We start from the raw sequence: 16,366 nt of genomic DNA, 5'->3' as shown, positions 1-16,366 counted from the left end.
AATGTCACCTCTAGCTCAAAATTTTACTATGGTCATAGTCTAGTCGGCTGGGTCCCATCATGAAACTTGCCTCTCAAAAGGCGACGTCTTTTAGACATTAAGAAATGTGAGTAAAATATTACTTAAACATTATAAAAACTCCCCATTTCATAAATGTGGGATAATGGTTTTCTCTCAACTTTTGTGGTTGCTTCCATCGTGAGCATTCCTTTCTCTTTCTCTGCACGTGGGCTTTTTTTGATAAAATTCTGCCTCCATGCTCTTGGGCAAGAGGACTCCTTATCTCCATTTTTTACATTCTCTTACCTTATTTTGTCCTTGTGGGAATGCTTGCACTATTGACACAAGATGACACAACCCTTTCATTTGGCTCCTTTTCTTAATATTGTAGGTTGCTCAAATCTTTGCATGGGGTTAAAGAATATGTAGCGAGTTCCTCTCTTGCATGTTTTTTCCCCTAGCACTTTCTACTTGATTTTGACAAGATTTCTCATTTCTTATTTAAGTTATGTGCAATTAAATTCTTGTCCCTCCTCATATTATGCCCTAAAATGTGCAAGTTCTAGGTCTCTCCTTTGACTACCTACATTTCCTACTTTCATGCATTGCAACTTTGGCCTTCTTAGGATCGACACCTTTCCCTTTTAACTGCTAGAGTAGGTCATGTCTTTATTGTCATCTTCTTTTCAAACAATTTTAATCACTATATTGTGCTGCTCTCCACATGTGATGGCTTGCTTTTCTCTATGCCTTCCAAATGCACCTTCTTCCAAAGGGAACATCCATCAGAGATAGGGAATGTGTTTGACCATAGTGACTAAAGCTCCTAGTTTCAATCCTATTCCAACAATTTCCTTGAACTCCACTCCTTGTGGATACATTTTACCTTCTTCACTTACAAACCATTTACCAAAAGCAACCTTGGTGATGTTGTTGAATGCTAGAACTGATAGATATTTCTTAACAACCAAAGCCTTTCCTAGACCTTAATCGTTAAAGAAAGATTCCACCATTATAACAACTTTTTCTTCCCTCACAGCCCTGAGGGACTCTAGCCTCTTCGGGTGAAAAGCTCTAGAGTGCATACCTTCTGCACCTTGATAGAATGGGTTCTATAATTTTCCCAAATCAAGTCCTAGCCATTTCTACTAAATTCTTTAGCTGATCTAGATTTGGATCTATCAACTAGCTTCTGATCATGCTCCTTAAGAATCTCCTTTGCTAGCTCTATGCTACTCACAATCACATTCAATGTTGATCCAAACCACATAGAAATGATAGGACCATATTGCTTGGACCAATCTCAAAAACACCTAAACCTAACTACCCCAATGTCTAGTATATTCCCCACTACAAGAAGTGGCCTGGGCCTTGGAGGAAGCTTGAATCTCTTCTATTGCACCAATTTGTACACTACCAACATCAACAATAATGCCCCAATCCAACCCCCTAGAAATCAATCTCCATGCTTAAGAATAATATCTAAATTCAACCCAAAGCTCTCCGATATAACTTACAAGAGATTTCACACACCAATCTCTTGGAGGATCCTTGATGCCTATTCATTCACATACTTAGCATCATTGCAAGCATATTTAGCAACATTAACATTTCCAACTTAGAGAACTTTGCACCATCATAAAGATCCTTGAAAATATCCTACCCATTTTATAAACTAATCAAACATTAGGCAAGAGACTTCTAACACAACATTAGCATGAGATTTAGATATTGATGGATGGTGAAGTAGGAGCCTCAACTTCCTGATTTTAGTGACTTCAAATTGCTTACTTGATTTCAGAAACATTTGGCAATTTTATTGTCTTACTAATCAAATGACATGTTTTTCTCTTTAATATGGATACAACTTCATATATTTAATTTCCCTCAGAAATGATACATCCCCACTTACACTTGATCCCCATGTTACTTCTTTATAAACCAATATCACTTTAAAGCTAAAGACATCTTTAGGATCTAGGGACATTTCATTCATTTGAATGGAATTAGTCGAGCCCTAGATGGGTCCGGCTAAAAAAAATTTCATTTTTAAACAACTGAATCCTCAAATTGATCTACTAAGATCTTCAAACTGACTGAAATCAAAATTGAGCATTGAATTATCCTTAAAAACACATTTTTACCCTTTACTACTAGCTGTCATTTTAATGCCAGAATGTTCTTTGACTAGCCCTAAAAATTGATTTGAACCTCTGACTGGGCTCTGAAATCAACAATATTGATTCTCTACTCTGTATACTCCTACCCTATCAAATCTCATCTCATGAAAAAAATTTAGTCAAAAGATATTAACTGTCAAAGATTCCCTCTTAGAATCCCCTGCAAGTAAATATGTCAAAAAACACTAATTTGAGTTCAAATTTGGCTTTGAAAACTAGGTAAATAGATACTTGGGAGGATGAAAATAGGGACATTAGTTCACTATCATGAGGAGAGTATATATATATGATTTTGGATCATGATGAATAATAGGACACACATGGAAAGTAGTCAAAGTGAGCTACTCAAATTTTTTAAATTGAAACAATGGCAAAAAAGCATTTTTTGCAAATGGAATTAACTTGGGAAAGTGTGTAGATGGATTTTTCAACACCTCAAAATTGGCACACATAAAGTATTTTTAGACTACAATACAATGGTACAATCCATTTGATCTCACCTATCATAGATTTCAAGCTATGACATCATGAATAGGGGTACTGACGAATTTGCACTTCTTGACACCAATAAAACATTACAAATTACATTTTATATTGCATTTGAAAACTAATCAAACAAATTCATCATAAGCTCAAACTTGAAACATAACAAGTCTTTGACCTCTAAAATGAAATAAAAAATTAATTTCATCATTTTGGTCAGCTAGGTCAAAAATATAACAAGTCAAATAGGACCTTCCAGAATTCTGAATGTTTTGCATCAGCATGACAACAATAAATGACTAAATTTGAGGGATTCAAAACCTAGTCAAACGGATTCAAAATGACTTGAAATCTGTAAAATAGGCTCTCTGGTATGGACACTGAACACTTCCAAAGTGAAAATTCATGAAACATTATTGGGTATGAGATATTCAGTTGCAAATAGAGCCTCTTGTCACTGTTTGACACTCAGGTGAAAATGCAGATTTGATAATTGCTCAATATTGGACTTCATGAAATGGGTCAGAATAATGATTTAACTTCATGGAAAAGTAGGCATACTGAATGGAAGGTTTGAGAAACATTAAACACCTCTTATGCTTCAAATGGGCAATCAACTACATATGCATTAAAGAGCACTTATAAGGCTTAATTTTTTCAACAGTACTCAAAATCAAGGCTTCAATTTTGAGTCCCAACAGTGGCTCTATCTAGGGATGCATGTCCCTTGTGGGAATGGAAAGGATTTATATCACTAGAAGAAGAAAACCACATGCCTAATAGAAAAAAGCTTCTCTCAAACAACTTTATTGAAATCAAGAAACAACTACTCCTACTATATACAAATGATGACCACGAGCCATCAGACTTCAACAACATTTTGTACCTTTGTCATAAATCTAATTCTCATATGAATTCTTATGAGGTAAGCTAGAAATATTATTCATATCAGTCTATTATTTATATCAGTCTCACCAATTAGATCAACATCTTGAAACACACCACTTAGCCAAACTGAATCTACATCTTCACTTTCATAAAGCATATAGAAACTAGCTTCACTTTCAACCATTTTCTCATTATGAAAGTTCTGATCAGAATGCTTACAAATATTAGACTCAAACTGAAAATATTCTTCAACAAATGAATCATGCATGCTATCGGTTTCAAATATGAATGCCTCATACTCAACTTGGCGGAAGGGATCACACATACCTTGAAAATGTGCATCCTTTTGCATAACCGAAGAGTATTCATATGAATAATAAGATTTTGACTCACACATGTCCTCAATTTTAGAATTTGACAATAATCTAGGATCCTCCAATGGTTCTTTAAAATCAACAAATGGATTAACCATCACATTAGAGTATTCATCATAAAACTAAGTACAAGGTGCATGCTGATTTTCACTAACACCTTCATCAAACACCTTGTCATCCATATTATGAGATGCAACATCATTATCAATTTCATTGTCATACCCAAAAGAAGAATAATCTGATTTATCACAGCAGTATGACAATTCATCATCATTTATATCCAACTCAACTAAATCTGAAAGCTTGAAGTTCTCCTCAAATAGTGGATTGATAACTCCATGCAATGGTCCTCTTTGGAAATTATGATAGAAAAGGGGCTAAAAATCATCAACATCATCATCATATGAAATGGTATCAAACACCTTGAAGCCATTACCCAATGTATTGTCACAAAAACTTGCAGCACATGATGAAAACTCAAAATCATATGAAGATTTGCTTTCTTCTTCATCTACCACATATATAGTATCAATGATTCCATCACCTTCATTACCATGTTTAGGATGACCTCTATGGATAGAGCATGAATCATCACTAAAACCATTACCATATGCTGCAACCTCATTATCTAACATAAAACTTTTTAATAATCTTTCACTCAAAACTCCATGTTCAAACCCATTAGCATCAAATTGATCTACCATTTCTTTATCTTCAAACTTTGAGGACAAATCACTCTCAAGCTCTTCATATCTAAACCAATTTGTATAACATAAAAATTGAGATGAATTATCATTTTTAGACTTAGAACATGAAATCATATTGTTACTTGCATAAGAGCACTCACTTTCATCATTGCTCTCTTCTTCCCAATCAGCATCAGACTCGTATGAAGATGAACATGTAATATCATTTTCCTCACTTTGATTTGAGTAACCAATCTCATCATCTAAAATGTCCCTTTTCTGATTTTGTATGATATTTCCAACCTCTAATCAGATTTTTAAGATCAAAAAACTAATATCAAAAAGATCCACCAAATTCACCAAGAAACCCCAAATCGGGTATGCCAGAAATTGTGCCAAAAGCTTCACGGCTTCACCTATTATTAATAAATATGAAAGTGGACATTTTTACAGAAATTTCAGTAGCATAACAGCCTAAAAAATGACATTTTCAGATCCGTATAACCTTTACACAACAGTTCTCAAATGTAGGACAAAAACTATGCTCATCGGGCTCCCAAAATTAACACAAAAATACCCGGAAACACCACAAAAACACTAATAATCTATCTCAAAAGTTTAATCACATCCCAATACATATATTCAGCTCTATTTTAACACATTAAATTCTGAAATACAGCAGCAAACCAAATTGATATGAAATACTCAACTGAAAACACCAAACTCATACAAAAAACACACCCGAAAACCCACAAATCTGCACTGTTCAACACAAAGGCAAACTCTGTATGAGCATGCACATGGAATGGCTTCAAACTCCCATCCTTAGCCTTTCTGGAAACCTGCAAAATCCCATTCTTGGGTCTCCCTGGAAACCTGTAAACTCCCGTTCTTGGGTCTCCTTCTCCACAGGTTTGGCAGCCTCTGAAGAATAACAAAGAAATGAGCAAAATCAAGTTCTGGAATCAGCCCAAAATGCCTCCAAACCCCTTAAAAGAGGGCATAACTGTAACTCACATCCAAGAGAGGTTAATGAAACATATTTTAATAATAATTTTCATTTATTAGTCCAACAGTTTCCAAAGATTAACCCCCTTTTTCCAAAACTTCAGTTTCTTGGGCCTGCCCGCCTTAGCAAAGATTATTATTTTTCAATTATTTGAAAAGGGGACATGACAAGTCCTCCCCTCCCAAACATTGCTTGTCCTCAAGCAATGGCTGAACAATAAGCCAATCAATCCACCTGGATCCCAAATGTAGTCATGAACTATACTACTACCAATTAACACAAGCTCCTGCAATATCCTTTGCAATATGACCAAGAGGAATCCATAATCAAACTAACAATTACAGCTCAACCAAACTCCAAAATCACAACTTCCACAGTTAGAAACCCATGAGACACAAACTCTTAGAACATCAAAACCCAAGTAAAGTGGACTACCAACACAGTAAATACTATCAATGCATTCCACTAGCCTACACGAAATGTACAATCCAACTCTGCAACAATGGTGAATGCTCCCGAATGAAACTGTACCAAGTATGGATAATCCACACACTATACAATGCCTGTAGTCAACACAACTCTGTAGATCACCGACCACTATCTCATAACCATAACTACCATGCACCCCTAATGGTGAAAAGCCATCACAAGATAAAAAAACAAGAATTGGAACCCAAACCAAATTTGCCTGCCATCAAGTTCTCAACACAATGATCAAATGCTAATTGATGTACATACCTTGCAATATAATGTTGATAAAGAAAACCAACCTCAGTCAACAAATCACCATGAACAAGTGATACAACCCACTGTGACTGATCACCAGCTAAGTCAAGAGATGTCATAGCCAAAGGAGTAGAATCAATAACAACACCCGCTGAAGCATCACTCCAAAACTCCTGCTCTAAGTCATGTATTATCAAGTTGTAAACTGTAGAACCTATCACCATGTCATGCCCATCATGACTCTCATCCCAAGGTGTCAAACTATCCCATAACTGATGATAAGCACTAGGAACTAAAGTACATCTCTGTATCATCATCTCATCAACATGGTCATCAAAGGTAAATTGATGAGCATACCTCACAATGTAATGCTGATAGAATGCGCCAATCTCGGTCAATGGCTCAGAGTGCAATCTAGATGTAACTAACTGCAATCGATCACTAACCAAGTTGGAACTGACTACTACCTCTGAAGTCATCACCAAGGGAGTAGTATTACTAGCAAGAACCATGCCAACTATCGGCTCACCAACATCACACGTGGTCTTTGATACAACATCTCTAGTCTTCGTGCTATTAGTGCTAGAGGTCACCACCATGTCAGGCATATCACAAAAATCTGCTACAACACCCAACTCAATTGAACCTGACTCTAATGGGAATGAACCTGATATGCCAATGTTAGTATCAAGGATGGATGCATCCCCATTTCCACTGTCTTTGACAATCTCGGCCATGGACATCCTCAGATCACCAAACACCACAGCTTGTGACTGTATAGAATCAGGTAAAGACTATAGTTGCTCTAACTCCATGGTCACCTTAGCCAAATGAAACTGTGACTCCTTGAAAGCCAACTGTGTACTCTCAAGAATCTCAGAAGTCACCTCAAGCTGCTCAGTAAGCTCACTCACCTCATCTTCCTTGGCCAAAAATGCATCATATGCTGTACTACCCCACTCCATAAGATAATCTCTATCGGCTACCAACTGCATATAATTCTGTCTCAAAATCCGAATAGCCTCCCATAAAGAGTGGATCTCTGTCAAGGAAAGATAATTTCCTTCCTTCTCATCACTAGTAGGAGAACCCCATCCATAAACTACTAACAACTGACGAGCAGCATCAAAATGGTGGCAAGTGATAGCAATGTCTCGATCACTAACTCTCAACTGATTAGACACATGATGACACTGGCTTGACTGTCTCCTACAAACCTCCTCTGATGCACTGTCTAAAGGAGTATCCTCAAAGTTACTAGTCTCTAGAGTATTACCATCCATATCCTATGAATCAAATCTAAAGCTCATATCAAGATACAAAGTATCAAAAACATTAGCACTTCTGTCCAACTCCTTTGTACCCAAGGAAACTAAGTCTTCAAAACTGCCCATTGCATCCTCCTGGATGTCATCAATGCCAATATGATCCTGGGACTCATCTGTACACACTACCAAATATGAAATATCATCAACACATTCCATCAAGTATGGTCGACTGGATATATAAACAAAGCCCAACACTAGTGTATAAAAAATAATACCAACATCGGATAAGCTCCTAGCACAAGAAAAGACAACATCGTGCAATCTGCTAATCAAATCCATGATAGCACCCAAACAATCACTGCTACCAAAAAGTATTAAATATTTTCAGTCAACTGAATCCCAAATGCCAATATAACAATCTTGAGTCCATATCCGTAAACTATAATCAACTGGTAACTCAAGCAAACTCCTCACCTGAGTAATATGACCAATACCAACTAACTCCACATACCTGTCATGATGAGATAATGAAGTCACAATACTATCTTTGTTCACCTTCAGCTGGCTGGACAAATCATGTGAAGTACTACCAGCCTCAACCTTATGTGATGAAACATCTAACTGTGCCTTGTACTCTTTCTCAGCAAAATCATGAATGCTCAATGTCTGCTCATCTCTACCAGGTATCTCACCATCCTACACAACAACATCCTCATAATCATCATCTGAACCCACTACACTATAGTCACTACCTGTTGTAACTATACCATCCTAAATACCTGTGGCATCACCCTTTGACAACCTGTAAACAATTGTCTCAATTTGAGTATCAAGTTGATCGTTACTATCAATCTGTGTAATATCCTTTCCCACCACCTGCTGTGGTAGAGTAGAATCTGAGACCTCTACCTGGCTATTAGCTAGTTTCTCAAACTCCTCATGCAAGTTCTTGGGAATTGTGTCATCTGTCCTGTGAGAAAATCTGCCAAATAGAAATCTAGTCAACTTATCCACCTTATCTGGGTCAGACAACATGTCATTCATTATACGGTTGTGCTCAATCAACTGTTCAGACATGTCATGGCTTATTTTCATAAGTTTATCTCGAATGTCTAAATAACCATCCTTTCTACTATTTTGACTTTAGATATCAATTGTCCAAGATCGTGTCCTCTGAGACTTTGTACTATACCTATCCATTCTGAATAAATTAGAGTGTAACCCCAATAGGATATAACTTCTTCAAACACCAAGAACTAACATGCAAATGATTAGAAGTAGCATGCAACCATAGATTTTGACATGCAACTGATTAGAAGCAACATGCAACCACCAAGTTCACCAAGAACTAACATGCAAATGATTGGAAGTAGCATGCAACCATAAATTTTGACATGCAGCTGATTAGAAGCAACATGCAATCATAAATTATGACATGCAAGATCTGGGTAGTTGTCAAAACTAACATGCAAGATCTGGTTAGTTGTCAAAACTGTCATGCAAACTTCTACAACCACCAAATTCACTAAGAACTAACATGAAAATGATTAGAAGTAGCATGAAACCATAAATCTTGACATGCAGTTGATTAGAAGAAACATGCAATTATAAATTATGACATGCAAGATCTGGGTAGTCGTCAAAACTGACATGCAAGATCTAGGTAGTTGTCAAAACTGACATGCAAGCTTCTACAAACCCTCAGGCTGGCAAGATCATGGCTCTGATACCACTGAAATGTACCTTTTCTGATTTTGTATGATATTTCCAACCTCTAATCAGATTTATAAGATCAAACAACTAATATCACAAAGATCCACCAAATTCACCAAGAAACCCCAAATCGGGTATGCCAGAAATTGTGCCAAAAGCTTCACAGCTTCACCTATTATTAATAAATCTGAAAGTGGACATTTTTAAAGAAATTTCAGCAGCATAACATCCTACAAAATGAAATTTCTAGATCCGTATAACCTTTACACAACAGTTCTCAAATGTAGGACAAAAACTATGCTCATCGGGCTCTCGAAATTAACACAAAAATGCCCGAAAACACCACAAAAACACTAATAATCTATCTCAAAAGTTTAATCACGTCCCAATAAATATATTCAGCTCTATTTTAACACCTTAAAGTCTGAAATATAGCAGCAACCCAAACTGATATGAAATACTCAACTAAAAACACCAAACTCATACAAAAAACACACCCGAAAACTCACAAATCTGCACTGTTCAGCACAAAGGAAAACTCTGTATGAGCATGCACATGGAATGGATTCAAACTTCCATCCTTAGCCTTCCTAGAAATCTACAAAATCCCATTCTTGGGTCTCCCTGGAAACCTGTAAACTCCCGTTCTTGGGTCTCCTTCTCCACAGGTTTGGCAGCCTCTGAAGAATAACAAAGAAATGAGCAAAATCAAGTTCTGGAATCAGCCCAAAATGCCTCCAAACACCTTAAAAGAGGGCATAACCGTAACTCACATCCAAGAGAGGTTAATGAAACATATTTTAATAATAATTTTCATTTATTAGCCCAACGGTTTCCAAAGATTAACCCCCTTTTTCCGAAACTTTAGTTTCTTGGGCCTGCCTGCCTTAGCAAAGATTATTATTTTTCAATTATTTGAAAAGGGGACATGACATCATCTACTTCATATGATACCTCTTAATTATATACTACATCACCAACATTATTCACATCACTTGAAACACAATTTTTAGCTTCTTCATCCATATAAAACTAAGATGAATGCCTTGCAACTTCATGATTAATTACATTCTTAACACAAAGAAAATCATCAATTAGGGAAGGGACAACTAAAATTAAATTTTCTACATATAAATTATCAAGTGAATCAACCTTAACATCTACTACTAAAGTAGTGCAAACATATGTACTCTGTTTGGCCACAACAAGATCATCTCTCCTTTGAGACAAAGAGACTTTAACTTTGACATGACATTTTTTCTATTCTGAATTTTCAACAAAATCATCTACCATAGTAGGGGTACTTATTTACTGATCTGAATTTTCCACTTGATTAAAACTTACAGCAAGGGTATTGATAAGTTGTTTTGAAATTGAAGCATCAATATCACATTAATCCTTTCTTTCACATACATTATACTGGCACACATTTCTAGCAAAATGACTTCTACGTAATCCATTTTTTAGATTGTTTTCAATTTCTATAGAAATCATAAAAGCCTGATATAATGTGGTAGGTTCTTTATCGTTCAATAGATAACTCATTTTCTTGTCGAATTCATCAAGGTAAACCACTAAACAAATTTGATCATCCAACCTATAATTCTTAAGGATATCATTCAATTTTTTTGCAAATATGATATTAAATTGAGGCACAAGTTCATCACAATTAACATGAATCTTCAAGAACATATCCTAAGAATAAGATATTCTTACTCTTTCTCCAAATTACTCCATGAAGGTAGAATGGAACTCACCCCAAGATGAAATAGAACATGTTGGTAGAAAAGAAAACTAGTCTCTAGCATCACCTTCCAAAGTTTGAACAAATAATTTCATGTGCACATCCTCATGAGCAATCTCATAGTCACCTTTCAAATCACTAGAAACTTGAACATGATGATTAGCTGAAACAAGATGGTTCCCATTAAACTTAGGCAATTTATTTCTAACATCATTAGGAATGACATTTGGAAAACCATGAATGCCATTAAAATTTAATGACATATACCGCTTGGTAGAAATAGATCTAGAAATTTCACTGACAGGTTGCATACTAGATGAAAGGAAACTTGACATTCTTAAAAATTTGAAACTCATTCACCCATAATAATTCTTAGGTTCACAATTTTTAGTAGATCTATATAACCTTCTACCAATAACTCTATTCCAATACACTTCACAAACTTAAATACAACAAGCTAAAACTCAATCCAATGAAGTGTATGAAACTTGTCAAACTATTCTCCTCCTCTTAGTGCTAAAACTCATTTGATGGAGAACACTGCCTTTTAACAATCAATTTTCATGGAAAGATAATACATGAAAATAAAAATACCTCAAGATCTGGATGGATGAAAGTTCTATGTCCACTATTTACAACAGTAGACCGAAAATCTCATCAATTCTTTACTGAACTATTTGAACTAGCACATCAAAAATCTTACCAACCATTTGAATGTTTCAACCTCTGCAAATCTACTCTTCTCTTGTAGCAACTAATCAAAATTCATGTATAGAACTACATTGGTATAGAGATAACTTAAATTTTCCATTCACATTAAGTGAGACATGAATTGCATTAGTCTTAAAGATACCACAAACTAATTTGAAACAATAGCAGATAGAAGACACCTCTAAGATTTACCTTGAATTTGAAACCTCTATACAAAGCTGAAATATATCTTTCTTAACTATGAAATTACAATAGCAGCTCACACCAAATTGAACTAATTGAAGGCATACTCATTTCTCACCACAATTTACATCCAATTTAAAAACTACTATTGTAAGAGAATAAAGCTTACTGGGGAAGACAAAAATATAGCAAGGAAGTGGACTAAACACATCAACTTACTATTGTATAAAAACTTTCTCCATGTTGTTCCTCCTATTGTGTTGAATTCCTTTAAATTATCAAGGTTTTTCTATCATGATTCTCAACAAAATTCCCTAGCAAAGTCACCATTTTGTTGGTGTTTTGAAATGCTACAGGTTTCAAATTACCTCGATGAGAACGAGACACATCTAGGGGTAGCTAATCCCATCTTCAACATGTCATTTTAGACACTAGGACAACTATAAGGCTAGACCCTTCTTCTACTTTGAAGGCTCTTCAAAACCTAGGTGGGTGGACCTCAAATTCAATTAATATGGTACTAGTGCAAAAACATACTCCTAAATCTATTAAGTAGATTTAACCTTTATATCTCATAATACTTATGTAATAACAAAGATCTATAGTAGCAAATTGCAAATCTAGGAAATTCACAAGCTAAGTGAGGGCATCCTTTTTAGCTCTTCAACATGAAAAGGGAAAAATATTAATAATGTTGAGTTTAGCACAAATCGAAATATGCAGCAGTAAGAAAAAATGATCCTGTAGATGATCGGTGCCTTATCTATTGGGTAATTCCATTAATCTAATGCACGCATCTATGATATCAATGACATATTTCATACACCAAGACATCAGATCTATCTTGTTACTTTATGAATTAGACATCGATGTTCATCAAGACCTCATTCTCATGAGATATGCTTCTCCAATAACCCGCAACGCTATCAACCACATCAAGCATTTACTTGGCCCTTTGTTCCAACAACAAAACATATCTGACATACAACCTTAAAGGGATGCAAATGGATCTCAACTATTTTTTCCTAGACCACATAAGACTATATATTATTGAGACATGAGATGAGAATCAAAATGAAACTAAAGAGATTTTTGCTCATTTGTATTCATTTCTTTGAAACAATACATTGAAATGCATGAAATCAAAACATGAAAACAACTAATAGATCAAAATTAGTTGTATTATCTTTCCTATTGATGTTCATACAAGAGAGTTATCCTAAATAATGTGGTGTCACAGTAATGCGAATACATCAAGACTAAGACCCTAGTTTCAAAGATCAAAGTAAACTCCAATTTGGAACACAGATGGTATCACAACAATGAGTCATTTTATCTCCAAAACTAGAACCCTTACAATGGATGAGAAAGAAGAAGATATAGACAAGTAATGAATTCCTAGATTTGATTGAAAGATGACATGTGTCCACTTGAAATTCCCTCCTTTGCAGTGAAAAGAATCTCTCTAATCTCTCTCCCCTTTGATCTGATTTGGTTTTCATTAAACTTTTGTAACTGACTTGAAACATCTCATGTTCAATGATGAAAACTATTATGTTTGCCCAAAATTTGAAAATCTCATGAAATGTTGGTATAAATTTGGGTTTAAATTGAATAAATGTGATCTAAAGTAACCCCAATTGCATTTTTACCATGTTTTACCAATCCTATAACCATGTTTTCAATTTTAGCCCATATCACTAAGAAGGCCCATAAATTACAAATCTGCCTATAACTTGAATCAATGAATTCCTGTTTGAAAACAAACTCCATAATTGGAAAGTTCATCTTCTCCCAGTTTTGACAATATATAATATGCCTATATTCACCTCTCAGAAACCCCCTTAAAGTCGATTTGAAAAAATACCCCTTGCTATAGGTGTCTAGTCTCCACTTTGAATTTAAAAAAATTAAACAATTCTAAAGTTCAAACTTTAGAAAATGACAGTTTTTTAATTTAAAAGTCTTTGAACGAGCCATTTTGTGAGAAAAAATAATTTTAAATAATAATTTTTAAATATTTCACTTTTTGACTTTTCCCCAAGTCTGGTTAGGCCCTAATGACTGCCATGTGGTATGCTATCATTGGTCGCCCAACTACTCCATCATCACCTACCTGCTCTGACTAGATCAACACCTCACCATGTGTCTTGAGCCCTAATGAGTACCATGTGGCATGCTATCATTGGCTACCCAACTACTTCATCACCACTTGCCTGCTCTAACTAGATTGCCACCTCACCATGTGTCCTAGGCCCATTGCCACATGCTGCCTGGGCACATTCCTACAATATTTAAGTTTTGAAAAAATTTCCCAAGTAGGGAAGTTCCCACCATAGGATGCACCACATGGCATAATCTTGTGCCTCCACTTCTAAACTCACCGCATCAACAAACGTCACCTCCAGCTCAAAATTTTGCAATGGTCATAGTCTAATCAGCTGGATCCCATAATGCAACTTGCCTTCCAAAATGTGACATCTTTTAGACATCAAGTAATCTAAGTATAATATTTCTTAAACATTATAAAAGCTCCCCATTTCATAAATGTGTGATAATGGTTTCCTCTCAACTCTTGCGGTTCCTTCCATTATGGGCATTCCTTTCCATTTCTCTATGCATGGGCTATCTTTTTTGATGGAATTATACCTCCATGCTCCTGGGCAAGGGGACTCCTTGTCTCCATTTGTTTCATTCTCTTACCTTATGTGTTCCTCGTGGGAATGCTTGCACTATTAATGCAAGATGATACAACCCTTTCATTCATCTCCTCTGCTTAAAATTACGGGCTACTTGGATCTTTGTGTGGAGTTAAAGATTATGCAACAATTTCCTCTCTTATGTGGTCTTCCCCCTTGCATTTTCTCCTTTCTTTTGACAATATTTCTTTTTTCTTATTTAAGTTATGTAACATCAAATTCTCATCCGTACTCATATCATGCCCTGAAACATGTAAGCTGTGGGTCTCTCCTTTGACTACCTACATTTTTAGTTTTCTTGCATTACAACTTTGGCCTTCTTAGCATGGATTCCTTTCCCTTTTAACTACTAAAGTAGCTCCTATCTTTATTTTCTTCTTCTTTTCAAATAGCACTAATCATTGTACTATGGTTCCCTCCACATGTGATGGCTTTCTTTGCTCTATGCTTGGCAAATGCATCTTCTTCCAAAGGGAACATCCATCGAAGATAGGAAATGTGTTTGGCCATAGTGAGGGAAGCTCCTAGTTTCAATCCTATTCCAACAATTTCCTTGAACTCCACTCCTTGTGGATCCATTTTACCTTCTTCATTTACAAAAAATTTACCAAAGGAAATCTTGTTGATGTTGTTGAATGCTACAGATGATAAATATTTCTTAACAACCAAAGCCTTGCCCAAACCTTGATCCTTAAAGAGAGATTCCACCATTGTAACAACCTCATCTTCCCTCACATCCCTGAGGGACTCCAGCCTCTTGGGGAGAAAAGCTCCAGAGTGCATACCTTCTACACCTTGAAAGAATGGGCACCATAATCTACCCAAATCAAGTCTTGACTATTTCTATTGAATTCTTTAACTGATCTGGATTTGGGTCTATTAGCCAACTTTTGATCATGCTCCTTGAGAACCTCCTTTGGTAGCTCAATGTTTCTAACAATCGCATTCAATGTCAATCCAAACCACATAGAAATGATAGGACCATATTGCTTGGAACAATCCCAGAAAAACCTAAACCTAACTGCCCCAATGTCTAGCAGATTCCCCACTATAGGTAATGGCCTAGGCCTTGGAGGAAGCTAGAATCTCTTCCATTGCACCCCAATAGAAATAAAAATGCCTCGATTCAACCCCCTAGAAATCAATCTCTGAGCTTCAGAAAAATATCTACCTTCAATCCAAAACTCTCCAATATCACTTACAAGAGATTTCACATGCCAATCTCTTGGAGGATCCTTGAAAACATTAACATTTCCAACCCATAGATTTTCCTAAACACTTTGCATCATTACAAAGATCCTTGCAAACATCCTACTCATTTTAAAAACTAATCAAACATTAGGTAGGAGGCTTCTAACACAACGTTAGCATGAGATTTAGATATTGATGGATGGTGAAGTAGGAGCCTTAACTTCCTGATTGTAGTGACTTCAAATTGCTCACTTGATTTCAGAAACCTTTGGCATTTTTATTATCTTACTAATCAAATGACATGTTTTTCTCTTTAATATGGATACAACTTCACATATTTAATTTCCCTCAGAAATGATACTTCCCCACGTACACTTGATCCCCATGTTACTTCTTTATAAATCAACATCACTTTAAAGCTCATGACATCTTTAGGATCCAGGGACATTTCATTAATTTGAATGGAATTAGTCAGGCCCTAGATAGGTCCATCTAAAATATTTTCATCTCC

The 16,366-nt window shown here is 35.7% G+C and overlaps 1 pseudogene; it reads right to left on the bottom strand.

The window, feature by feature from the left end:
* Window positions 1-686: 686 nt before the first annotated feature.
* On the bottom strand, window positions 687-15,447 carry LOC149569880 (cytochrome P450 98A2 pseudogene; annotated as a pseudogene).
* Window positions 15,448-16,366: the final 919 nt, after the last annotated feature.

Source organism: Cupressus sempervirens, chromosome 3 (genome assembly GCF_028749045.1).
Source record: "Cupressus sempervirens isolate cs-2001-9-10 chromosome 3, ASM2874904v1, whole genome shotgun sequence".
Taxonomy (NCBI): domain Eukaryota; kingdom Viridiplantae; phylum Streptophyta; class Pinopsida; order Cupressales; family Cupressaceae; genus Cupressus; species Cupressus sempervirens.
This window is presented reverse-complemented; position numbering and strand designations above follow the sequence as displayed.